Source organism: Pinus tabuliformis, chromosome Q (assembly GCF_031772625.1).
Source record: "Pinus tabuliformis cultivar Carrire ecotype Pingquan chromosome Q, CPIR1, whole genome shotgun sequence".
Lineage (NCBI taxonomy): Eukaryota > Viridiplantae > Streptophyta > Pinopsida > Pinales > Pinaceae > Pinus > Pinus tabuliformis.
The window spans coordinates 822800353-822827486 of NC_142296.1; the positions used below are offsets into that span (position 1 = coordinate 822800353).

At 41.4% G+C, this 27134-nt stretch overlaps 1 protein-coding gene across 1 annotated transcript in view; it reads right to left on the reverse strand.

The window, feature by feature from the left end:
- The window catches only part of LOC149222168 (Haloacid dehalogenase-like hydrolase (HAD) superfamily protein), a 340733-nt gene that overhangs the window by 33391 nt on the left and 280208 nt on the right, over positions 1-27134 (reverse strand). The window lies entirely within an intron of this gene.

Below are 27134 nucleotides of genomic sequence, written 5' to 3' on the forward strand. Positions count from 1 at the left end.
TAATGACTATAAATTGTTGATGGCATTTGAAGATGATGATTATATGGATGCTATAGATGTGGATAGCCTTTATGAAGAAATTAGTAGACTCAAGAGATGTATAGAAGAAAAAAATATGATCATTGATACTCTACAATTTCAAATTGATGAAAAGGAAAAACATCTTGAAAAATTAGAAGGTGAAATTGTTGGTCTTAGAAAAGAGACTGAGAAAACAAAAACTATTAATCTTAAGTTTGTCAAAGGATCTGAAACTTTGGATGAGATTATCAATGTACAACGTTCTCCACTAAACAAGACAGGTCTGGGCTATAATGGAGAAACTTCTCAAGCATCCACCTCAAAAAGTTATCTTGATGCAGCAAGAAGAAATGAGCAAAAGCACAATGGAGACCATCAGGTAAAGCAGGGACGAATTGCAAACAGAGACTATTAGGGGCAATCCGTCTTAAGGGTGAACAAAAGCTACAACCAGCCACAGGTAAAATCTTCTCAATTTGGTTCAAGAATGGATGACAATAGAAATTACAATCATTTGGCCGGTAGATTTGATAACCGCAGAAGTTTCTTCAATGGACAATGCTTTTCTTGCCATAACTTTGGTCACAACGTAGCTCAATGTGTTGCATATAAAACGATCATGACTAGAGAAGCTCAGAAACAAAGAAGTATGACTGGGATTACAAAAAAGACCTATAACAACTTTTCGGTTCTTGAAAATGAAGTTGAATGTTCTATTTGCAATAACTTTGGTCATGAAGATTCTGAATGCAAGAGCAGGTTTCAGCAGACAAAGGAACAAGCCTCAAGCACCAAAACATGGAGAATAAAGGAACCACAACCAGAAAGATGTGGGATAGCATTTTATGCAGAGGGACAGGAAAATCTATGGTACATTGACAGTGGATGTTTGAAGCATATGACAGGTGATAAAGAAAAACTTGAATCATATTCTGCTCTAGAGAAAGGAAAGAAAGTTTCTTTTGGAAATGATACTCCTGCAACTATAAAAGGAAAAGGCACTGCTCAGTTAAAAGAAAAGGTCAAAGCTGGAAATGTTTTGTATGTGGATGGATTGAAACATAATCTTCTAAGTGTCAGCGAGATGTGTGATCAAAGAACCGAGGTAATATTCAGATCAAATGGATGTCTTGTTCGTGATCTTGATACAGGTAAAACAGTTATCAAAGGTAAAAGAACTCCAAATAATCTATACATATTTGAAGAAGGACAACAACAATGCTATCTGAGCAAGGATGATGAACACTGGTTATGGCATCGGAGGTTGGGGCATCTAAGCTTTTCACAAATAAGGAAAGCATGCATATATCAGGCAGTTCGCGATCTTCCAGATATCAAAATTCCAGACAACACCATATGCAAATCATGTTAGTTTGGAAAGCAAACCCGAACTAACTTTCCAGAGAAGGAAGGATCAGCTAACATGCCTCTTGAGCTAGTACATACAGATACATGTGGTCCATTCAGGAAAAGGACACCTCGAGGAGAAGAATACTTGATATTATTCATTGACGACTTCTCCAGGTTTGTCTGGTTAGGACTTATGAAGCACAAAGATGAAGCATTCGAAAAATTCAAATCCTTCAAAGCCTTGGTTGAGAATGAATCAGGACACAAAATTAAGTGTCTCAGATCCGACAGAGGTGGGGAGTTTACCTCAAATGAATTTTTCGATTTCTGTGAAGAACATGGGATAAGAAGAGAATTCTCTACAGCTAGAACTCCTCAGCAAAATGGAGTTGTGGAAAGAATGAACAGAACAATCCAACAAATGGCTCGTGCTATGCTTGATGAGTCGGGAACTCCCGCAACTTTCTGGGGAGAAGCTGCACATGCTGCGGTTGTTATTCTCAACAAAACAAATGTCCGGGTGAACAGCACTCAAACCCCTCATGAGCTCTGGTGTGGTGAGACTCCTTCGGTAAAGCACTTCAAAATCTTTGGGAGCAAATGTTATATTAAGAATACTGATGAGCAACTTGGAAAACTTGAACCTAGAGCAGATGAAGGTATTCTTGGTTATTCTCCTCATAGCAAAGCATACAAGTGCTACAATAAGAGACTTGGCAGAATTGTTGACAGCATTGATGTAGTGGTTGATGAGAAGGGATACATTCCTAAGCAAGTACATCATGAAGACATCGAAGAAGATGAAGGCTACCCTCAAAGACAGAATGATGAAGAAGAAGAACCTCAAGAAGAACCAGAGGAGCAGACAAGAATAGAAGAGAAGACTCCATCCAGATATGTTCAGAAGAATCATCCAGAATCTCAGATTGTGGGGCAGAAAGAAGCAGGTGTACAAACAAGAATAACAATTGCAGAAGCCTCAAGCTATTTGGCATTACTCTCTTCCACTGAACCACAAAATGTGAAAGAGGCATGCAAAGATGAATGTTGGGTGAAAGCAATGGATGAAGAACTTGAGCAAATCGAAAAGAACAACACTTTGGAGCTGGTCCCTAGACCAAAGGATAAGAATGTTATCGGAACAAAATGGGTCTTCAAAAATAAATTGAATGAAAATGGAGAAGTAATTAGAAACAAGGCCAGACTTGCTTGTAAAGGGTATGCGCAGCAAGAAGGAATAGACTTTGAAGAAATCTTTGCTCCTATTGCCAGACTTGAGGCCATCCGAATGTTCCTTGCTCTCTCAAGCTTTCAAAACTTCAAAGTATTTCAAATGGACGTGAAATCAGCCTTTCTGAATGGAGACTTGGAAGAAGAAGTATACATTGAGCAGCCAGATGGGTTCATTCTTGGAAATGATCCAAATCTTGTATGCAGATTGAAAAAGGCTCTCTATGGTCTCAAACAAGCTCCAAGGGCTTGGTACTATCGTTTGGACAAATATCTTCATCAACAAGGTTTTTCAAAAGGATCAACGGATAGCAATCTTTATATAAAAGTTGAAAATGACAAATTGTTAATACTTGTTGTGTATGTAGATGACATTATCTTTGGTAGCAATGAAGAAGATATGAGTCAAAGCTTTGCCTTGGTCATGCAGAAAGAATTTGAAATGTCCTTGCTGGGAGAACTGACATATTTCCTTGGTTTGCAAATCCAACAAAAAGGAGGAATCTTTTTGTCTCAAACCAAGTATCTCAAACAGATTTTGAAGAAATATGGCATGGAAGATGCAAAACCAGTATGTACACCCATGGTCACAGGATGTAGCCTCAGTGCAAATGATGAATCTGCAGCAGTACATCAACCAACCTACAGATCTATGATTGGAAGTCTACTTTATTTGACAGGTACCTGACCGGACATCATGCATGCAGTAGGAATAGTTGGAAGATTTCAGGCAAATCCAAAGGAGACTCATCTTCAGGCAGTGAAGAGAATTTTCAAATATCTTCAAGGGACACAAAATTATGACTTATGGTATCCTAGAGATACAGATCTCACACTTCATGCTTATACAGATGCAGATTGGGCCGGAAGCGTGGATGACAGGAAGAGCACAAGTGGTGGTGCGTTCTTTATGGGTTCCAGATTAGTATCTTGGTTCAGCAAGAACAGAGTTCGATTGCCTTGTCTACAACTGAAGCAGAAAATGTTGTTGCTGCATCTTGCTACACTCAACTCCTTTGGATGATGCAGACCTTGCAGGATTTTCAAATCACTTGTACACCACCTATCTCCATCTTATGTGATAACACAAGTGCAATCAGCATCTCAAAGAACCCAGTCATGCATTCAAAAACCAAGCACATACCAATCAAGTATCATTTTCTCCGAGAACAAGTGCTTGAACAGAAGGTCAAGTTGGAGTATGTTCCTTCTAAGGAACAAGTTGCTGATATACTCACCAAACCATTGCACAGGGAAACTTTTGAATACCTCAGGCAAAAACTGGGGGTTGTTGATGCATCATCTTATTGAAACTCTTCTGATTGATGGTTGTACGCAAGGTTCATGCGTACATGTGTTGGGTTGCGGTTTGATTGAAGATAAAATGGCACAGGTTCAGGGGGAACATATAATGCATTGTTGGCATTATGGAGGATGTACAGGAGGAGATCATGGATGCTGGTCTGAATATAGCTGCAATATGTCTCTATCTCTTTCATGGTTCATATTCAGGGGGAGCATGTTCTTAGGGGGAGCATAACCCTGTGCCCTTGATGTCAAAGGGGGAGAATGAAGCTGAAGTTTTTGAGGTTGCCATCAAGTCCAAAGGGGGAGATTGTTGGCATTATGTTTCTGGTATGGCTCTATGTTACAGATGTTGTACTTGATGGCAACACCCGTGGCTATGCTCTGATCAGGCTCTCAAAATGATGAAAATTAAGAAGTACGCAGGAGAACAGTTCAGAAGATGCGTACACGCAGGTACACTGTGAAGGGACCGCGGCCAGACACGCAGGTCACCCGTTCAGGAGGTGTGTACCCCCAGTTTCACTTACTTCAAGGCAGAGAAGCGCGTTCACGTGGGGTTTCCTATGTTTGGCCCGTGGTATTTAGCCCGCCGCTCTTGATTCTATGGTTTTGGCCCGTGGTATTGTTTTATATTATTATTATTATTGAGCCCCACGTTTTTGGGCCCCTTGTATTGGTGATCTATGGTATTGATCCATGATTTTAGGAGGAGCTTGCCTATATAAAGCAAAGGAGATCACTTGGCTAAGTATCTTTTGCAATTGAATATCTTAAGATCTGAAATATTGGGTTATTGTCTTAAAAGCTTGATCTATATGTAAGTGAAGTTGAAAGCGAATCTGTGAAGGGTGATCTCTCGAGCACATGATCAGATCTGGGCATCTGACTAACTGTGCCACACTGGTGGACTGCCAATTCGGCCCTAATCAGAAGTACGCAGGTGATTAACGGTACAGGTGCATGGGTACGCAGAGCAGAAACAGGAGAGCTGCGTGGGTACGCAGAGCAGAAGAAGGGGTATTGCGTGGGTACGCAGAGCAGAAACAGGAGAGCTGCGTGGGTACGCAGAGCAGAAGAAGGGGTACTGCGTGGGTACGCAGAGCAGAAGAAGGAGAACTGCGTGGGTACGCAGTGCGACAAAGGTTCAGGTGCGTACGCACAGCAAAAGTACGCGGCGCGATAGTATCTTTGAGTGCATGGCTTCAGTAACAGTACGCGGCGCGATAGTGTCTCTGGGTGCGTACCTACAGTAACAGTACGCAGCGCGATAGTGTCTCTGGGTGCGTACCTACAGTAACAGTACGCAGCGCGATTGAAGAAGCAGTGCGTGGGTACGCGGTGCAGCAGAAGGCTCTCTGCGAGTATACGCAGGGAAGCAGAGGGTGAAGTGCGTAGCGACGCAGGCCAGAGAAAGAAAAACTGCGTATCTGTCTTAAGATCTTCTGTTTACTGAATTTTTCTGTTGATAAGGTGTTCTGGGTTAGTTTTGTCACTGTTGATCTGGTTACTGCAGTTGACTGTGTAATTTACATGTACTTGATGATCATTTGATGCTTATGGATCCAGTTTGAAAATTTATGAAAAGTGGTCCTTGTAAGAAAAGAAGTAGGGGGTTGTAGCTCCCTTCCAGGAAAGACTGGAAAACGAGAGAGAGTTGTAGCTCTCTGCAGGTTGCAGCCTGTGTACTGGTAAAGGACTGCACCGGTACAAAATCATTGTAAAAGGAGTTTCTAATTTGAAAGAAGATAGAGACATATTGCAGCAGGTGGTTTTCACCCACATTGGGTTTCCACCTTACATCTGGTGTTCTTTGGTGTGACTATCTGTTTTTTTTTACTTGTTCATGCTCATTATTTTATGGTACTGATATGCAAAAATAATTCAAAGTATAAATAAGGAAGAATTGTTAAAAGAACTTGATAATACTAATTCACCCCCCCTCTCAGTATTATTTCCAACAATTTGATTTTTGGCACAAGAGGCACTCCAACATTAGAGTTAGACGAAAGATTGCGACCTTGGTGGAGCGTGGGGGCCACCACAAGGGAATTTTGGCCCACATGGAGAGTATGCTCTCATTGGAGCGGAATTCATGTGAGGAGTTCGATGTGGGCTCACATGGGCAATCCTGGAGGCAGCTTGACAAAAGGAAGAAGGGACTCTCATTTTGCTCATTCATCTATCGTTTCAAAAATTGTCTCTTGACATAGCATGCTTGAGCAAGAGCCAAGTCTGCATGTGTTATTCAGCACACAGGTGTTTCCGAATAGAGATCCCAACCTCTGCTTCAGTGGACTTCAAGTGCCATCCCAAGGAGGGAGTTCTACTTAGTCCTGAACCATACCAGTAGCAGTGAGGTCGTACTACAGTAGAGGGAAAGCTACAACAACGCAAAGACTGCGCAGTATTGGGTAGAGTCACTCCGGGAGGTTGAAGAGTGAGTGGAGTTTGAGGTGGAGACTTGGAGTTAAGGCCTGGGGAGCCTTCTAACAGGGATTGCCGGTATTTTTGGGGCATTTACCAGCAAATTATACAAGTAGGTCAATTTGCCCAGCAGCAGAGCCACTCAAGCCAAAGAGGGTCGAATTTCCGGGGTCAAGCTTTGGCTAAACCCATTGTGGGTTATTCTAGGTTTATTGAGCAAAGGTTGGCATTAATTTCCCGGAATTTTCTTGGCAGTGGATAGGGCCCTAGCAGCAAAGCATTTCAGGCCAGTTTCAGCGCAGAGCCTGTTGAAGTTTCTAAGTTTTACTTATTTAGAAACTCTCCATGCACTTTATCTGATTTATTCCTACCTAGTTGTTATTTTCCTTAACAAGTTATTTACAATGTAAATACTGAAAATAAACATTAGTGGATGCTCAACATATTACAGGTCAACAACTAAAAGAAACAGAAACAAACACACCATATGACACCATTATTTTTGGACTAATGTCCCCAGAAAACCCAATGTGGGAAAACCAGTGCAATTATCTGAGAGTTTTCTTATTAAGCAATATCAGAGTACAATCTAGGTGTAGAAACTGCCCTACCCAACAGAGAGTTTCCTTGGCAGTAATACCTCTCAATTTCTAACAAATCTCCTGACTAAAACCCAAGATAATCCTTCCGATAGCTACCCAGCACAAATCTGCCCCAGAAACCCGAACGTCAGCCTCTCTCTGGACTATGTCAGCCCCTCTTTGTCCCACGTTAGCACTGCGTCACCCCAGATGGGTCTGCGTCAGCGCTGGGATGCCCTGCATCAGCCCTCTGGCCCTCTACGTCAACACGTTGGCCTCTCTGGGGCTCTGCGTAGCTCCCGACTGCCTCTACGTGAGCCCTAGTTGGCTCTGCGTCACTCTCCTTGGCTATTGCGCTGCTCTCCCTACACTATCTCTGCCTCTTTGTCTCTTTGTACTCAATTGCCCCTCAGCTGCATCTCCCGATCACTAATTATATCTCTCTTAGCAAACACCGCTCTAGAGAATAGAATGACTAATCACTCTGGTGTGTTCTCCAAGTGACCCTCAAGCCTCCTCTTATACTTTTCCTGTTGACATATCAACGGACAAGATTAAGTCCCTAATCAACGGCTAAGATTAGATTTGGCTTGATCCATGTCTTTTGGACCATTCTAACACAAATTCATATTAGTATACATTAATATTTTATTTTCCCTAAGTTTAGACTTAGGGATTCCATTAAAAAATATTAATTATTTTAATATCTCTTGATCTGTTTAGAATCTGCCTGAACCCTTTCTGGGTATTGGAGATCTCATGTGCCCCAACCTCTCCACCAAATTTCGTGGCTAGAGCACATTCGATGCTACCCCAAATCAACAAAGCCAAGGCAGCGTAGTGATTGAGAAGAGGAGGGTGTCCAACATTTCACCTAGGGCTTTGCTAACTTACTTTGAGCATGCCCAGTTGCATTCTTTCCAGCACCTTTATTATACACTCTTGTTCATTAATAAAATGGCTTAGCAGCGCAATTTTTGGTGTCATTTGGTGTTCTGATTGCATGTTTTTGTTTGTGTGAATTTTATGTCTATTGCATGCCTGTTATTGACTGTAAATTTTCCTTAAGGATATTATAATAGTCCCCATGGAAATGAGATGGTGGAAAGCATGTTGGGAACCAACTTACCCAAGAGACACAGGTAAGTGGCCTAGCTACTTGGTTTAATTTAGCAAGATTAAGGATTCAATTAGATTTAGAATTGAGACCAGTGCCTTATGGAGTCAAAAACTCTTGCTTATTATAAATTATGACCAAGTAACCAGATGGACAACAGCTACTTATATGATTAACTAACCTACATGAAATGCGACTCCTACGATCTAAGTGTGATGCAAGGATCTTGGTTAATTTTAGATTATATGCCTAATCTAAATAGAACCTTTCTCTTAACTATTTTGAGAAACAGTCTTCAGAGTAGGTTATGAAATGGAAGCCAACGAGAAGCAGGCAGTGGCCTGATTAACGATACCTCTCCCTATGTTCCAACTTCTAACCACCTAGTGCCTTCAGCGCTGCAAAGACTGTGGCTCGAACGACTTGGAAGGTCACTGTGTTAACCATTAAGAAGGGTTGAATCCCTCAAGCTAGATGACAGAGGGTTGTTCGAGGAGCCTATCAACCAAGCTTATGTTTGGAGTTAAGTTATTAACTTATTAATGCAACTATGCTTAGGAAGCTTATGCAATGATCGATGAGTGAAGTTCTTAGCTTAAGATCGTTTTAAATGTTTAAGTACTTAATTTATGATTATTCTTTATGACAAGATTACTTAGCAATAAATGAAAAGACAATCCTTACCAAATAAGAACGTGCCAAATATTTAAGTGTGAATTAGATACCAAAGATAATCACAAAGTTCTAACGACTACGGGATGTACACAAATCCCGTAATAACTTAACTCACACTTAGTCAAGATATCAATTGCAAGATTATAAAAGACAAAGCCACAATTGAAACAATTAGAGATCTCCAAAGATATTTCAACCAAGAAAATTCCAATGATGATGCCAATATCAAATCCACAAGATGCCAATAATAAAAGATGCTCAAGAATAAATCTTAAGATGCCAAAAGTAACTTAAACAAAATTTAGAAACTTAGAGCTTAGATGTGTGAGTGTCTTAAGTGCAAACTTTGACAATTATTAGAGCTTAAGATAAGAGAAGCAAATGTTAGATTTCCAATAATTAAAATCAGCAATAATACTTCATAATTTTCAGCGCTTATTAGTCTTATGACAACAGTGAGAAAATCACTTTAAATTCAAGAGACAACCAGCATATGATAACCACGGATGATCAATGAGATGCCCAACACTTTTCTAATGTAGATTATGAGTTTTAGTCCACTTAAGATGCAATCTTCGAACTTACATTAGATCTGATTTAACTTATTACAGCAGTAAGTAGATCAGAAAATTAGTGAGTTATTTGTGCCACAAGTGCCAAATCTGGCCCAAAACTTCAAAAAATTTGCCAAAACTGAAAAATCTAATTTTTGAGCCTTTTTAGATGAGTTATTCAGAAAAATTCAGATCTGATTATTTAGTTATGTAGAAAATTTCCAGCAAGCTAAAATTTAGATCTAAGTTAGATCTTTAATGCCCAAGTGGCCAAATTTCTAGAAAAATGAAATTTGCAAATTATAAGTATTTTTTACCAATTAAATGTATTTCTAGGGCACTTATATCACTGTTATGAATCAGAATTTACAGCTGTAATAAAATAGTGAGAAATTAGGGTTTAGACAGCAAACCCTAGGTCCAAGGCCTTGAAGATCACTTTGTCCAAACTTGTCAAAATTTAGTGATGAAGTTGCCACCTGCAAATCAAACCTTTTGAGCCAAATTTCTGAAAACCCACCAAGTATTCACTCCAGAAAAATCAGAAATGGACTTAGGGCAAACTAAGGCTAAGAGGAGCTAGGAAGAGGGCCAAGGAAGGTTGGAAAGGGCCTTAGAGGCCTAGAGGAAAGGCCTAGGAAGGCCTACGACAAGCCCTAGAGGGTTGTCGCTTGGCTTAAGGGAGAATCAAGAGGCCCTTAGGGGCAGCAGCCTAGGGCTTTTAGGCACATAGGGTCTGCGGCACCCTAAAGGGAACCTCAAAGGGCAGCCGCAAGCCCTTCTAGGGTTGCGGCCTTAGGAAAATCAAGGGGAGGAGGGGATCTGAAGACTCTAGGACTCGTGGCTAGGGATAGAAGCCCCTAAAACTCAAACGCAACGGGAAAAAGGGCTTACGCAAGGGGGTTGAGAGGCCAGCAATGTCTTTGGAGAGGGCAAATCCGGGCCCAAGAAGGCTCAAACTTGAAACCGCAACTTTAGAAATTTTTTATTCCTTTAGATCTATAATTCTACTCAATTTTTTCAATGTCTGTCCTTGCAAAAAAAAATAGAGACTAGATCTTACCCCCAAGGGCCTTGATCTAGCTCTATTCCATCTTTCTCCACTTGATCTCACCTGCACAAATAGATTTACAAATACCCAAAACCCCATATATATACAAGATCTCAAAACCCTAAAACCCCAATTAGCAAAAATAATATATAAAAATAATTTACAAATCTATTTACAAAATTTACAAGTGTACAAGGGTTTTGAAATAAATTTTGAGAGAATTTTTATGGAGTTTTTCTTGAAAATGGCTAATAACACTTTAGAAAATTAATGTATACTATATCCTTAACGAAATTTAAATCAACCGCATAAATATTTGGAATCCAAACAACGTCGGTTCATGCCCACAGTGTGTGAACTTGGAGACCAAGGACTGGGGACCCTGCAAACAATTTATATATTTTTCAAAAAAATTTGTTAGACAATATGGCAAATCAAATCATCTAAGATAAACCCAAAATCTATCAATAGAATGACTTTATCCGCATCTAATGAAAAACATTTTTAACATTAATCAGCACAATATACGAAAGCTCGTACCCAACACAAACCACAAATCAATGAACATTGAACACCTTGAACTACACCCCAAAGTCTTTATTATGATTCAAATAAATGTTCTCAGCAATACAATAATATTACATCAATGCTTCAGCAACAATTTCTTAGTCAGATATCAGATGGCTTTGACATACAAATGACTCTCTATATATAGATAAATCCTCCAAGTGGAAAACTAATGGCTAGTTGTCTTGATCCTCGTCAAAATAATCTTGGCCGTCAAGAAATACTTGATCATTTTTTAATCTTAGCCGTTGAATTTTTATTTTTTGAGGAATTTTCAAATTTCTCATTTAATTTCATTTATATTAGCTCAAAATTAATTATTTTGAGCTAATTTCCTCAAAAAATTGACTTTGACTTAACCACCAAGGTCTATGTTGATTTTTAATGTACCTTGGACAAGTGGTTTCCCATAGGTTAGTCTCTACCTAGGGAAAAGTGTCCAAAATAATTATTTTCCTAAGCGTGACTTTTTAAAGTGAAAGTGACCTTATAAGTGGTAAAGTCAATGTTAAATATAAAGTGAAAAGTGACTTTATACATAAAGTACAATGTGAGTACTTTATTTAATAGGTGAGTTAAAAAATAGAAAGTGAGAATTAAATGCACATGTATTCTCATCCCCTAATCTAAATGAATCTGAGCCATTAGATTTTAGGGTTGCCCAAAAGTCATTTAGGGAAACAAAAAGGGGAAAATAAAAGAAAAACTACATTTATTATTCATGAACAGATTAGAGAAAGGAGGTTGAGAGCTAGAGAAAAGTTCTAAAGGAGAAATTTGTTGCAGCAAGCTGGAGGAGTGATTTCAGGGCAAAGCTGGACAAGGAAATCAAGGCACAGAAGACAACAGAAGGTACAGTACGAACAACATTTAATGTTGTATGCTACATGTCGTTCGAGAGAAGTTTTTGAAAAAAAATTAATAATAATAAATTGAAAAATCCATATAGTTTGTATGGAATCTGTACAGTACATTCTATACAGTCCATATCCAAACAGTACATATTTTTAGCTTCAAGAGGGTATGGAAATCTGTTAAAATTGGCAACTAGGGCCAAACTCCATGTGGGTCATTTTATTTATGGCAGTTGATATTTTTCTTGGATCCCTCTCATCAAGAGGTGTAGGATTGATCTAAAGATCATCCAATTCCGATAAGTATTTATGGAGTTATGAATTTATATGCGTTATAAGACAATTCGTCAAAGTCAGCCAGCAATGAAATAAACCCCACATGTGCTCAACGTTTTAGTATAAATAGAGGTGGCCTTCAAGTCATTTCAACACACTTGGGATCTCTTCCTCTCTCTAGTTTTATTATGAGGAGATATCCTAAGGAATAATGTTGCCCTAATCCAGAGGGCAGAAAGTCGGAACTGTCGGAAAAGCCGAAATTGTCGGAAAAGCAGTCGGAACTGTTGGAAAAGCCGGAAATGACGGAAAAGCCGGAAATGACAGAAAAGTCGGAACTGTCGGAAAAGCCGGAACTGCTGGAAAAGTTGGAAAAGCCAGAAATGTCGAAAAAGTCGGAACTGCCAGAAAAGCTGGAAATATCGAAACTGCTAGAAAAGTCGGAAAAGTCGTAAAAGCCGAAACTGCCAGGACTGTCGGAACTGCCGAGAACAACTGGAACTGCCAGAACTGTCGAGAACAGCCGTAACTGCCAAAACTGCCAGGAACTACCGAAACAGTCGGAGCATCTATCTTCGAAGGAGAGCAGCATGCAAGGGACAACTAACTAACATTGGGACAGTTGTATGGTACTTAGCAGCAAATATACCAAGCATGCAATCTTATAGCTAGCATGCAACAACAAGCCTGCTAAGGACAACAAACATGCTAGGGACAACAACAAGCAAGGGACAACAAGCAAGCAAGGTGCAGCCAACACATAGGCCAGGATGGCATCATGGTGCAGCAACGGCACATAATGCAGTACAGTGATGGGTACAGTCATGAATAATGAAGCGTGATGAGATGCAGCATAGTGATGATGGGTGCAGCATGGTGCAGCACGGTGAGGTGCAGCATGATGACGAAATGCAGCAAAATGATAGGTGAAGGAGTCACCTTGGAAAATTAGTTGAAGCAGCATGTCTTCAACTGATCTCATGTATCATCTTTTTAGAGATGATCTATGCTCTTATCTAGATAAGTCAAAGTGTTGACTTCTGTTGTAAACGTACTATCTCTCTCTCTCTGTTGAATTATTGAAGAACATATAAGAAGAATTGATCAAAGGTTTCCCCACATTGGGGTTTGTCCCTGGCTAGCGCCACATCTTGTGTCCTCTTGTCTTGGCTTGTCTTCTACGATTTATGTTTATGTTCTATCTGTAGTTTACTTTAATGCTGATGTGATTGCTAATCTGGAAAAGGTATGGAGCTAACTGTGAAAATTGAAATAAATTGCTCTAAGCATAGAACATACCTAAAATTAACATGGTATCAGAGCTGAGGTGAAGACAATGCCCAAGCAAGAGTGAAAGAGCAATCACCAAAGACAGTTGGGAAAGGACAAAAGGATCCGTGGATTCTTCATCCCTCTTCAAATTCACTAAGGGTGAAGTCGAAGCAAGGATATTATTAGAATGGCACAACGGAATATGGCCTACCTAAAGATCACTTCATTGGAAGACTGGATCTCAAGGTGGAAGGAAAGGCAGATAACTAGTTCGGCCATTATGTGAAGGAGTCTCTGAAAGGCAGGGACACATCACTTCATAAAGATAACAATCATTCCAGGGACATCTTCAATGATCAAAGGAATGACACGTAATGCAGGTCATCAAGGAAATGACCGACTCTTCATAGAAAGCAACGAACCCCGGCTATGAAGAATCAAATGTTGTTTCTGATAAGATAAAGAAGCATTATCTTGTATTGGCCCTCTCCTTCAGATTCTTTGGGAATTTGGCTTATAGATTGTAGTGCTTCAAGGCACTTCATCGGATAGATGGGTGCACTCTCTAATTTGGTAGAGATGGAAACAATCGTGGGATTATACTTGGAGTCAATGCCACCTATCCTGAAAAGGGTGTAGGGAATGTTAACCCTCAATTGAATAAGGGTAACTCGACTCATTTACAGAATCTCTTTTATGTACCTGATCGCAAGAAAAACTTGGTGTCCATCTCGGAAATGGAAGTCAAAGGTTTCAGGGTGGCATTCATCGATGGGAAGGTACGTGTTAAAAAATATAATTTTCAAAGATGCTTTTTCTCATGGGGTCAGGGTTGGCAATTTGTATCAAGTTGCAGGATGGTCCATTGGGGATCATGTCAATTGACATATCGCATCTATAACACCGGAGGTCTACCTATGGGGCCCTACATGATGTGAGTCAAATGGTGATAGGGATGTCTGAATTCAAGTAGAGCATGAAGGTACATGTCTGAGATGTACCGAAGGAAAATCTTATAAAGGGACCATTCCCCTCATGCAGCAGGTCCACAGGTTTGGAACAACCCGAGGAGTTTGAGATTCATGATCGGGAATCTCATGTATACAAGTGGAAGAAAGCCCTCTATGGCTTGAAGAAAAACACTCCGGGCATAGTATAAGAGGATTGATAGCTGTCTGATGAAGCTGAGATTCATTAGGAGTGAAACCGATCCAATCCATTACTCAAAGGTTGTGGATGATAGACCTCTCATACCAACACCTTATGAGGACGACCTATTTCTGATAGGTGCAGACCCTCTCATTTGCAGAAGTAAGAGGGAGTTGGATTCCGGATGTGGAATGATAAACTGCAAGGTTGTGACTACCTCAAGGATCTTAACTTTCAAAAGTTATATGGTAGTGATGTCGAACCAGATTTGGGAAATGCCTCTGAGTTTCATAAACTCATTCGCGTTGATGTTCTTAGTGAACTTCCGTCCGGACATATGTTTTGCAGTTAACATGGTGAGTTCATATTTGGTTGAGCCTCACTGGATTGGTGCCAAGAATCTTCTGAGATATCTTCGGGGCACAATCTCTCCTAGATTGAGATACACTACCAGAAATATGAAACAGCATGATTATTCAAATGCAGCCTGGGCAGGCAGTGTGGAGGATCACTAGAGCACTTCTCAATGCTGGTTCTCTTTGGATTCTGCTTCGATATCATGGATGGGCAGGAAGCAGAAGTCGGTTGCTATAAGCACCGCCAAGACCGAATACATAGCTACGAGTATGATCTCGTGTGAAGCTGCATGGTTGCAGAAGCTCTTAAGTGAGTTGTTTGTACACATGATGAATACCATTGTGATTCTTTGTGACAATTAGAGGGGGGATTCGATTATTGAGGAATCCTGTATTCGATGATTGCTCCAGCAGATAGACATTAGATACTGTCTTATCTGCGATATGGTAATTCGATGAGCAAGGAGGCTCCATCACATTGAGACTAATGTACAAGTCGCAGACATTTTGTCAAAGCCCCGAGGAAAGGTCAAATCTGTGACTTTCCCAAACGACTTGGAGTCGTTGAGAGACCTTCTTATAAGGGTCCTGCATGTTGCATGCATTGAGCTCTGGGAGCTCTGGGGGGCTTGGGGTACTTACTGGAGCAACATACGACCACAGGGAAACTCACCCTCCCCTGGTGGTGCGCTATGAACAGGATGATTAGTTCTTTTGTGGGTCGGGATGATTAGTTCTCCTGTGGCAACTGTGGAACAGGATGATTAGTTCTCCTGTGGGACGGGATGATTAGTTCTCCCATGGCAACTGTGGAACAGGATGATTAGTTCTCTTGTGGGCCAGGATGATTTGTTCTCCGTGGCGACTATGGAACAGGATCATTAGTTCTCCTGTGGGCCAGGATGATTTGTTCTCTGTGGCGACTGTGGAACAGCATGATTAGTTCTCCTATGGGCGAGGATGATTAGTTCTTCGTGGCATCCACTGACAAGATGATTCATTCTCATGTGGACAGGATTATTAGTTCTCCTGTCAAGGCATCTTACCCATGCAATGTGGGATTCATGGGAAGTACCTCTCATCTGATCAATGAGCAGGGAAACGAGGATAGGGACCATAGTAGTACTATCGATGGACGCATTTTTGTATCTACCGTACTCCCTATGCTAGGATGACCTCCATTGATCTGGGATCAATGAAACTGATCTGGCATCAATATGAGTGGTTTGAGACACTCTCTTGTGACATTGATCTGGGATCAATGAAACTGATTTGGGATCAGTATGAGTGGTTTGAGACACTCTCTTGTGACATTGATCTGGGATCGGTATGAGTGGTTTGAGACACTCTCTTGTGACATTGATCTAAGATCAATGCAACTGATCTGGGATCAGTATGAGTGGTTTGAGACACTCTCTTGTGATATCGATCTGGGATCAATAAAACTGACTTCGAGTTAGTAAGAGTGATGTGACACACTCTCTTTAGATGAAACTGACTTTGGGTCAGTAGAGAATGGTATGAGACATTCTCGATCAATTCTTCTTCTTCATGGTTCAGCAGAGCAGAGCAGAGCTCAACAAATCAAAGCAGAGCAGAGCTCAGTAGATCAGAGCAAAGCAGAGTAGTGCAGGGCACTAATGGCAGAGATGGTACAGTCGAACATATGGATCAACGGATGGAGTTCTCCCTAGTTGAGAGGGAGTGTTAAAATTGGAAACTAGGACCAAACTCCATGTGGGTCATCTTATTTATGGCAGTGGATAGTTTTCTTCGATCCCTCTCATCGAGAGGTGTAGGATTGATCTAAAGATCATACGACTCCGATAAGTATTCATGGAGTTGTGAATTTATTTGCGTTATAAGACAATTCGTCAAGGTCGGCCAGCAACCAAATAAACCCCACATGTGCTCAACGTTTTAGTACAAATAGAGGTGGCCTTCAAGTCATTTCAACACACTTGGGATTTCTTCCTCTCTCTAGTTTTAGTAGGAGGAGAGATACTAAGGAATAGCGTTGCCCTGATCCAGAGGGCAGAAAGCCGGAACTGCCGGAAAAGCCGGAACTACCGGAAAAGCCAGAAATGATGGAAAAGCCAAAAACGCTGGAAAAGTCGGAACTGCTAGAAAAGGCGAAAAAGTTGGAACTGCCAGAAAAGACGGAACGATTGGAAAATCCGGAACTGCCGGAAAAGCCAGAAATGATGGAAAAGCCAAAAACGCTGGAAAAGTCGGAACTGCTAGAAAAGGCGGAAAAGTTGGAACTGCCAGAAAAGACGGAACGATTGGAAAATCCGGAACTGCCGGAAAAGCCAGAAATTCCGAAAAAGCTGGAACTACCAGAAAAGTCGGAAATGCTGAAAAAGCCGAAATTGCCAGGACTGCCGAAACTGTCGGGAACAACTGGAACTACCGGAACAGCCGAGAACAGCCAGAACTACGAGAGCTATCGGGAACTGCCAAAACAGTCGGAGCATTTGTCTCCAAAGGAGAGCAGCATGCAAGGGACAACTAGCATGCAACAACAAGCATGCTAAGGACAACAAGCATGCAAGGGACAACACGCAAACAAGGTGCAGCCAACACATAGGTCAAGATGGCAACATGGTGCAGCAATGGCACATAATGCAGTATAGTGATGGGTACAGTCATGATTAATGAAGTGTGATGAGATGCAGCATAGTGATGATGGGTGCAACGTGGTGCATCAGGGTGAGGTGCAGAATGATGACGAAATGTAGCACAACAATAGGTGGAGTCACCTTGGGGAATTCGCTGAAGGAGCATGTCTTCAACTGATCTCATGTATCATCTTCTTAGAGATGATCTATGCTCTTATCTAGATAAGTCAAAGTGTTGACTTCTGTTGTAAACGTACTATCTCTCTCTCTCTATGTTGAACTATTGAAAAACATATAAGAAGAATTGATCAAGAATTTCCCCACATCGGGATTTGTCCCTGGCTAGCTCCACATCTTGTGTCCTCTTGCCTTGGCTTGTCTTCTGCGATTTATGTTTATGTTCTATCTACAGTTTACTTTAATGCTGATGTGATTTCTAATCTGGAAAAGGTATGGAGCTAACTGTGAAAATTGAAATAAATTGCTCTAAGCATAGAACATACCTAAAATTAACAAAATCGAGGCAAAGTGGGCACGGTTTTCAAGGAGTTTTGGGCTAAAGAGATAAGTTGTATTTTACTGTTTTGTTTTGTCTGCAAACATATTTTTCCTGAACTTGAAAGATAAATAAATTTGAAGAGTTCTCTAACAAGTTTTCCCTAGAGAAGATTGAAGGGGTTTTGCCTTGGTCTAAGTTAATTAAAAATCTGTTTGTATTTTTATATGTGTTGCTGGTCTGTTTATGTCCATATTTATTTTTTGAATGTGTTGACAGTCCCATGTGTTTTAATCCGAAAAATTCATTTCCCGAATTCTATATGTTGAATGTATGTTTATAGGAAAGGGCATTTAACTGAATGGAAGTGATAAGGTGAAATTAAAATCGGGTTGGGATTGCACGAAACTTTTTAGTCATCAAATTTCAACATCGTATTAGAGCTACAAGCTGAAAATTGCAGTTTGAACAACAAACATTAGTTTGGGACAGCAAACAAGATTTTTGGATAGCAAACTAATATTTTGGGACAGCAAGGTGTGTTGGAAAGTTCATTTCTCCATTTTCTTGGTTTTGTAAATTTTGGACAGCAGTCATGGCCATATTCTTAAGGATAGAGGACAGACTGGATGGGATATCCAACTATGTCGTTTGAAAGGACAGAATTCAGACAGTGTTTGAGGAGGCAGCAGTTTGGGACATAGTGCGGCAAGTGGTTGTACCTCCTACTATTGCAAATTAACTTGTTGAATTCACAAAAAATAATGCAAAGGCAAAAAGTATTTTGATGGACAGTCCGAAAGATCATGTGGTTCCTCAGGTGAGAGGAAACACATATGCATGTCAGATGTGGACAGCTCTAACCACTCTCTATCAAAGTACCAATGAGAGCAGGAAGATGGTACTCAAAGAACAATTGACAAAGGTTGAAAGTGTAGTCCATTATCTTGGCAGGTTCAAACAGGTACGTGATGATTTGGATGCTATTGGTGAGGCAATTGCACCCACAGAGTTTGTCAGGATAGTTGTAGCGGGACTTCCTAAGCCTTGAGAGGTCATTGAAAATATTGTTACCTCTATGGAGAATCTTCCCAATTGGGACAGATTCTGGGATGATTGTGTGCAACATGAGATATGGAAGACTGGCAGTGGTGGGGTGAAGATAGCAGATGAGGAGGATGTAGCCTTAACGGTCAAGGGAAGAACGAAAGTAGGACAAGAAAGGGGCCTCATCAGATGGGGCTAATGGAAAGGAGAAGAAGAAGAAGAAAGATATGGATATGTCCAAAGTCAAATGTTGAGCATGTCAGAAGATGGGACACTGTGTTGCTACATGTCCTGAGAGGAAGAACAAGGGGAAGAAGGGTATTGCAGCTTTAGCAGAGGTGGAGCAGTTTGCTTCACAATTTGACAAGGACTTTGCATTTATTATTTCTACATCTAGTAGGAGTACATCATCCAATGTGTGGTACATAGACAGTGGGGCTTCCCTCCATATGACAGGTGCACGGGAGTTCTTTTCAGAGCTTGCAGAGAGGGCACTTGATATTGAGATTGTACTAGGATATGACCGCACTATGAGAGTTTTTGGTGTGGGGACTGTGACCTTTGAGAGGGAGTATTTGCCTGCTTTGAAGGTCATGGATGTTTTGTATGTTCCGGCTATGAAGAAGAACTTGATTTCAGTGTCTACTATGGAGGAGAACGGGTTTGACGTCACCTTCTCAGGAGGGCAGGTATTGATGCATCCCAGGGTAGCTTCCATCACTCTGTCCAAAGTGATTGGAGTCCGCTCTGGGAAACTATACAAGTTCAGTTTTCAGTCAGTAGGAGGATTGGTGAGTAGCACATCTGGTAGCACTCACACTAGTACCACCAGTAGCAGAGACTTGCGCGATTTATCGCACCGGAGGATGACGCATATGCATCATGGAGCTTTGAGAGTACTGAGGGAGATCACAATTGGAATTCCTGATTTCAGTGTCGAGCATTATGAGGTTTGCAGAGGGTGTGCTTTGGGCAAGTACACCAAGTTACCATTCCCAACGAGCAACAACAGATCTACAGGTATACTAGACTTGATTCATACTGATGTTAGTGGTTGTATGTCTCATGTGTCTTTGGGTGGTTATGAGTATTATGTTATATTCATTGATGACTACTCTAGGAGGACTTGGATATATTTCCTGAAGACCAAGGGTGAGGTCTTCAGTCGCTTTAAAGAGTTCAAAGCTCTTGTGGAAAAGCAGACAAGTAGGAAGATTCGGGTCTTGAGGTCAGACAATGGTGGTGAGTACATTGATGGTGGGTTTTCTTACTTCTGTTCACAGGAGGTCATTAGGAGAAAGTTCACGGTTCCTTACAACCACCAGCAGAATGGGGTGTCTAAAAGGAAGAACAGAGCTATTGTTGGGGTTGCTAGAGCGATGATTCATGATCAAGGGTTGCCTTTGTTTTTGTGGGTTGAGGCCTGCAATACTGTTGTTTATCTTCAGAACAGGAGTCCTCACAGAGTATTGAGGAATATGACTCCGGAGGAGGCTTTCACTAGAGAGAAGCTTCATGTGGGACATCTTCGTATCTTTGGATGTCTCACATATTCTTATATCCCCAAGGAGCAGAGGACGAAGCTGGAACCCATGGCAGAGAAGCGTATCTTTATGGTTTACAGCGAAACTTCAAAGGCCTATCAGATCATCATTCCTTCTAAATGAAAAGTGGTGATTAGGAGGGATGTGAAGTTCGAGAAGGAGAGGACCTATCGGAGATCATGGGAGTATGATGAGAGTCACAAACTTTTCCTCAGTAGGGAGGTCAGTTACAGGGAGTAGGACCTCACGGTTCTGGATCGACTAGTACAGAAGGTACTTCAGTGTCAGTGACATCTAGGGAGCACCAGTGGCGAGTTCACCGAGCACTTCTTTAGGGAGTCCACTGGTATAGAGTTCACATGGCACTTCAGCTAACACAGGGACAGGTGTCGGTACAAGTTCTTCGAGGACAAGTGTTGGTACAAGCACACCAGGGTCAGTTGGCAAACCTTCAAGTTCACCAAACTAGGGGGCAGAGGATGAGGTTCCCTATGGGGAAGCTTCTTTAGGGAAGAGGAGACCCAAGAGGCTTCAAGACACCTTGAAGAAGCAGACTCTGTTGGTCCTCCGTAAAGGGTGAGCAGGGAGAGTATGCCACCTGAGCGGTTTTGAAGTTATGTAGCCAAGGCTACCAGCATTGTTGACTCTGAGCCTACTAGCTATGAGGAGGCTACCAGCCAGGAGGTATGGAGAGAGGCTATGGTGGAGGAGTATGCCTCTATGATTAAGAACAATGTCTAGGAAGTGGTGCCTAGGCCTATGGGCAAGTCAGTTGTGACTTCCAGGTGGCTCTACAAGATCAAGCATGCTGCGGATGGTAGCATTGAGAAGTTCAAGGTGAGGTTTGTGGCTAAAGGGTTCTCACAGATAAAGGGAGTTGACTATGATGAAACCCTCACTCCCGTAGCCCGATACACTTCTATCTGGCCCCTTATTTCTATTGCTGCAAAAATGGGTTGGCAGATGCATCAAATGGATGTGAAGACCGCATTTATGAATGGAGTTATACAGGAGGAGATGTATGTTGAGCATCCACAGGGCTTTGAGGTACTTGGGCGGGAGACCCATGTATGCCAGTTGAGGCGAGCACTCTAGGACTTAGGCAAACTTCGAGAGCTTGGTATTCGAGGATTGATACTTACTTGCAGCAAATGGGTTTCACGAAGAATTATGTAGATAAGAACCTATACTACATTGTTGTAGGGCATGATCTGTTCATTCTTGTGTTGTATGTTGATGACTCGTTCATTACTATGGCAAAGAGACTGATTAGTGGTTGCAAGGAGGATCTTGCTATGGAGTTCGAGATGAAGGACATTGGGCTGATGCATTACTTTTTGGGGCTTGAGGTGTTGCAGGAGGAGAGGCATATCTTTCTGGGGCAGGGGTAGTATGTTGTGGATGTGTTGAGCAGATTTCACATGGCAAACTATATACCCATGTCTACACCTATGATCACCAACTGGAAGAAGCTTCATGCTTCAGATTCTAGTTTGGTGGATCGCACATTGTATAGGTAGCTTATTGTGTCCTTGATGTATCTAGTCAACACTAGGCCAGATATATGCTTTGCAGTGAACACACTTAGACAATTCATGGTTGAGCCCAAGAGGGTGCATTGGGTAGCTGCAAAGCACATTCTTTGCTACGTGCAGGGGGCTATTGATTATGGTCTGTACTATAGGCGGGGAGATGGAGTGAAGTTGGCAGGTTACACAGATTCAGATTGGGCAGGGTGTGCTTCTGACAGGTAAAGCACTTCAAGGTGTTGCTTTAGATTGGGTTCAGCAGTTGTGTCGTGGTTCAGTCAGAAGCAAAAGTCAGTTGCTTTGATCTCTTCTGAGGCTGAGTATATGGATGCTAGCCAGGCTAGTTGTGAGGCCATTTGGCTTCGCAAGTTGTTGTATGGCCTATTTGATTAGGAGTTGAGACCGACGGTCATTCACTATGATAATCAGAGTTGCATTAAACTCACGGAGAATCCAATGTTTCATGACAGGTAAAAACACATTGACAGCAGATATCATTTCATCAGGGACTATGTTCAGAAGGGGGCAGTGAAGCTATAGTATATATCGACAGATGAGCAGGTGGTTAATGTTCTTACGAAGTCCTTGCCAAGCGTCAAGCATTTCCATTTCAAGGTCAAGATGGGTGTGGTGAGAAACACTTTCCTCGCTAAGAGGGAGTGTTGAATTTTAATGTACCTTGGACAAGTGGTTTCCCATGAGTTAGTCTCTACCTAGGGAAAAGTGTCCAAAATAATTATTTTCCTATGTGTGACTTTATAAAGTGAAAGTGACTTTATAAGTGGTAAAGTCAATGTTAATTTATAAAGTGAAAGGTGACTTTAGACATGAAGTACAATGTGGGTACTTTATTTAACGGGCGAGTTAAAAAATAGAAAGTGAGAATTAAATGCGCATTTATTCTCATCCCTTGATCTAAATGAATCTGAGCCATTAGATCTTAGGGTTGCCCAAAAGTCATTTAAGGAAACAAAAGGGGGAAAAGAAAAGAGAGTCTACGTTCATTCTTCATGAGCAGATTGGAGAAAGGATGTTAAGAGCTAGAGAAAAGTTATGAAGGATAAATTTGTTGCAGCAAGCTGAAGGAGTGATTTCTGAGCAAAGCTAGGCACGGAAATCAAGGCACAGAAGACATCAGAAGGTACAATACGAACAACATTTAATGTTGCGAGCTGCATGTCGTTTGAGAAAAGTTTTTGAAAAAAATGAAAAATCTGTACAGTTTGTACAATGGTACGAAAATCCATACAATCCATACGGAATCTGTACAGTACAGTCAGTGTTCGTACAATACATATTTTCAGCTTCAAGTGGGCATGGAAATCGAGGCAAAGTGGGCACGATTTTCAAGGAGTTTAGGGCTAAAGAAATAAGTTGTATTTTGTTGTTTTGTTTTGTCTGCAAATGTATTTTTCCTGAACTTGAAAGATAAATAAATTTGAAGAGCTCTCTAACAAGTTTTCCTCGGAGAAGATTGAAGGGGTTTTGCCCGGTTCTAAGTTGACCAAAAATCTATGTGTATTTTTATGTGTGTTGCTAGTATATTCATGTCTAAGTTGCACGATACGGGGAAATGAGTACGAGTTTCTGAAACAGGAACCCCCCCCCCCCAAATTTTGGAAACGGGAAAATACAATATATATATATATATATATATATATATATTATGACATTTAAGAAATATCTGAAATCATAAAGCATACATGATACATTCTAATTTATTACATTATGATTAAATTGTCAATTGTCAATGCATAAACTATAAGTCTCTAAATTTACATCATATTTACTCATGAATTATCACATAATGAAAATAGCAATATCCAAAATCAGCCACAAGAAATTTCTAATTTCTTGTCTCGTGCTTGATTGGGAGTCTCCTCCTACATAGTCGAACAACCTTAGTGCTCTTGATTACATACAAGTCCCATACCCTAGTACCCTAGGTTCTCTTGATTATTGGGAGCCTCCCTTGCATGGAGGGCTTGGTTCTCTTGACTAAATACAAGTTCCATACCCTAGTACATGACAAAATCCAATGGAAACATTGCAATCCCCCCAATCTTGAAATGCTGAAAAACAGATAAGTCTGCTAGATTTTGAATGAGATCTAAAATTCTACTTTCTCCATATGAAATCCAATGCGGGCGAAACCACTCTCAAACATCCCGAGTCATTTCATGGTAATGTTAAAAATTTAAGTAAAAGGATGAAAATGAAAGTGACATTCTCCTTTATCTTTCATTTTCATCCTTTACTTAAAAGATTTAACATTACCATGAACTGCATATCAACACTAGGGCCATAGGCTTGAACATTAGGCTGTCCCACTCAAAAAAATCCTCTTTTTTATAACTTGAGAGAGACATCTAGAAGAATCCAGAAGATATTTTAGTCGCCCAATAAAAAAATAGGAGTGAAAAAAAATAAAAATAAAAGAAAACGTCAAGTGTTAACTGGAAACTCTGTTGTACGGCGTGGAAACTTGTTTCCGGTCATACTGGCCATGTTTCCCCAGCGTGAAACGGGCCAGTATGGCCGGAAACGAGTTTCCAGGCCATACGGTACGAGTTTCGTCGTTTCCGTTTCATTTCCAGCCATAAACAACGTGAAACGGGCCAGTTTGGCCGAAAATGAGTTTCCAGGCCGTACGGTACGAGGTTCCTCATTTCCGGGCAGAAACAGACCCCTTGGCAACGTTTTTTGCAACTTAGGTTTATGTCCATATTTATTTTCAGCATGTGTTGATAGTGTTGATTTTGGGCAGCATCGGATGTGCTCTAGCAATGAAATTTGGTGGAGAAGCTAAGGCACATGAGATCTCCAAGACCCGGAAATCATTTGGAGAAATTCCATCCGATGAGGAGTTATTAAAATAATTAATATTTTTAATGGGTTCTTAGGTCTAAACTTGGGAAAATAAAAATATTAATGAGTATTAATAAAATATGGGTGAGAAAGTTCTAAGTGACGAGGATCGAGTCAGTTCTAATCTTGGTCGTTGATTAGGGACTTAATCTCGGCCATTGATTCGTCAAAAAGAAAAGTATAAGAGGAGGCTTGAGGGTCAGTTGGAGATACAACAAGTGATCAAAGAACTCAATTTTCTAGGGTGAGGTTCGCTAAGGAAATTGAATTAGTGATCAGAGTTGCAGTGAGGAGCAGTTCAGTAAGGGATTTTCATCTGAGGCTGAATAATACATAGCAGAGAGGCAGCGCAGGGTCGGGAGAGACAACGCGGGCCTTAGAAGGGCTGACACAGAGGTCGAAGAGCTAACGCAAAGGACGCAGAAGGCTGACATAGGTGACGCAGAAGCCGTAGAGGCTGACGTTGGGCCTCAGAGGCAGTGCTGGGGAGATTTTGTGGGGCAGACTAGGAGCAAATCAGCAGATTCTAGGCCGGAAGAGGGTGACACAGCTCTTGGATGAGTGATGCAGTTCCAGAGCAGTGCTTGGAGCAGCTTTCGTTGTCCAACATAAGGAATAGCTGAAGTCGTTGTGGGGTTTGATCATCTGTTTGTTGATTTGCCAGAATATCTCTCTCCAGATAGAGGTACTATTGTGAGGATATTCTCTGTTGGGTGAGCCATTTCTGACACCCTAGTTGTATTCATGAAATCTGCTTAATAATACAAACCCTCTATATGTTGCACCGGTTTTCCCGAATTGGGTTTTTCCAGGGACAATTGTCTAAAACTAACGGTGTCCCTTGTGTTATTGTCACAGTTTATTTCAGTATATGATCTGTATATTTGTGAAGGTTGCAGTAGTGTTTACTTCGATGTTTATACAATTAAATAACTTGTTAATGTAAAGAACAAGGAGGAGATTGTAAACTAGTGATTGCAGTAGGGGTTTCTGATGTGTTAGATTCAGGAATTTTCACATGGTATTAGAGGGATTGCAGATTATAGACGACTGAAGACACCAACCGAGAAATCTGAGAATTTGCAGCAAAGAAGCAGTTGTCCCAAGAGACAACGTTGTTCCAGAGTTGAAGAGGCAAGAGGAGGAGTGATGAAGCACAGAGAGTGTGACACAGAGGCTCATGCAGTGTCTTCGTCAGCACTCTGAGCCAGGATCAGGGCCAGCACAGAGGATGAGAAGGGCAGATTAGGCTCACGCGGAGCCACATCATCTTTCTGAGCCAAGAAGGATTGACACAGTTGGCCGCGAGGAGCAGATTCAGCCCACAACCCACACAGAGATTGCGTAGAGCCTGAAGAGCTCAAATTCTTCGAGTTGCCAGGGCTAAGGGAGTTGTGCAGATTTTGATTTGAAGAGCTGGTGGGACGTTGTTTCTATTGGTGCATAACAGTGTTTAATGAGACTTAACCAAGGTAGAGGGAACCACTACCTCGATAGATTTCAAGCCAAGAAATCTAGATCCACGTTGGAGCGGCAAAGGAGGATTAGAGAGGAGTGATTCGACGGTTGGCCAGAGGATTTCCGAGAGGGAAATCAGGACTCAGAGGGAGTCTAGAGAAAAGGAGCAGAGATGGCAATGAATGGGTTGAGGGATCAACACAGATTGGACGGAGCATCCAATTTTATAATCTGGAAAGCTAGGATCCTGCCAATCCTAGACAAACAACGCATCAAGGACTATGCCTTGAAGGTTGTTGTTGAACCAGTCGACGTTGATCCATTGAAGAAATATGAGGAGGCTCAGGCTAAGGCCAAGTGTGTGATCCTATATGGGCTCAAAGATCAGGGAGTACCACACATTGCTGAGAAGAACACAACAACTTAGATGTGGGAGACCCTGACCACCTTGTATCAGGGCTCTTCCGTGCAACAGAAGATGTTATTAGAAAATTAGCTGAGACAATATCAGATGCAGAAAGAAGAGGAGATAGATCCCTTCCTTCTCAGGTTGCAAGGGATTCGCGACCAGCTTACTTCCGTGGGGTCTACACCGGATCCAGAGTTCATGGTCAGGATTGCCCTGAATGCAGTCTCCGATGAGAGGGAGATGTTTGTCCAAAGCATTTTGGGCAGAGAAAGTCTTCCCAGTTGGGAGGAGATGTGGGTAGCTCTTCAACAAGAAGAGCTCAAGAGATTGACCAGGGCAAAGAGTAGCGGTAAGGGAATTCAAATCAAGGAGGAGGA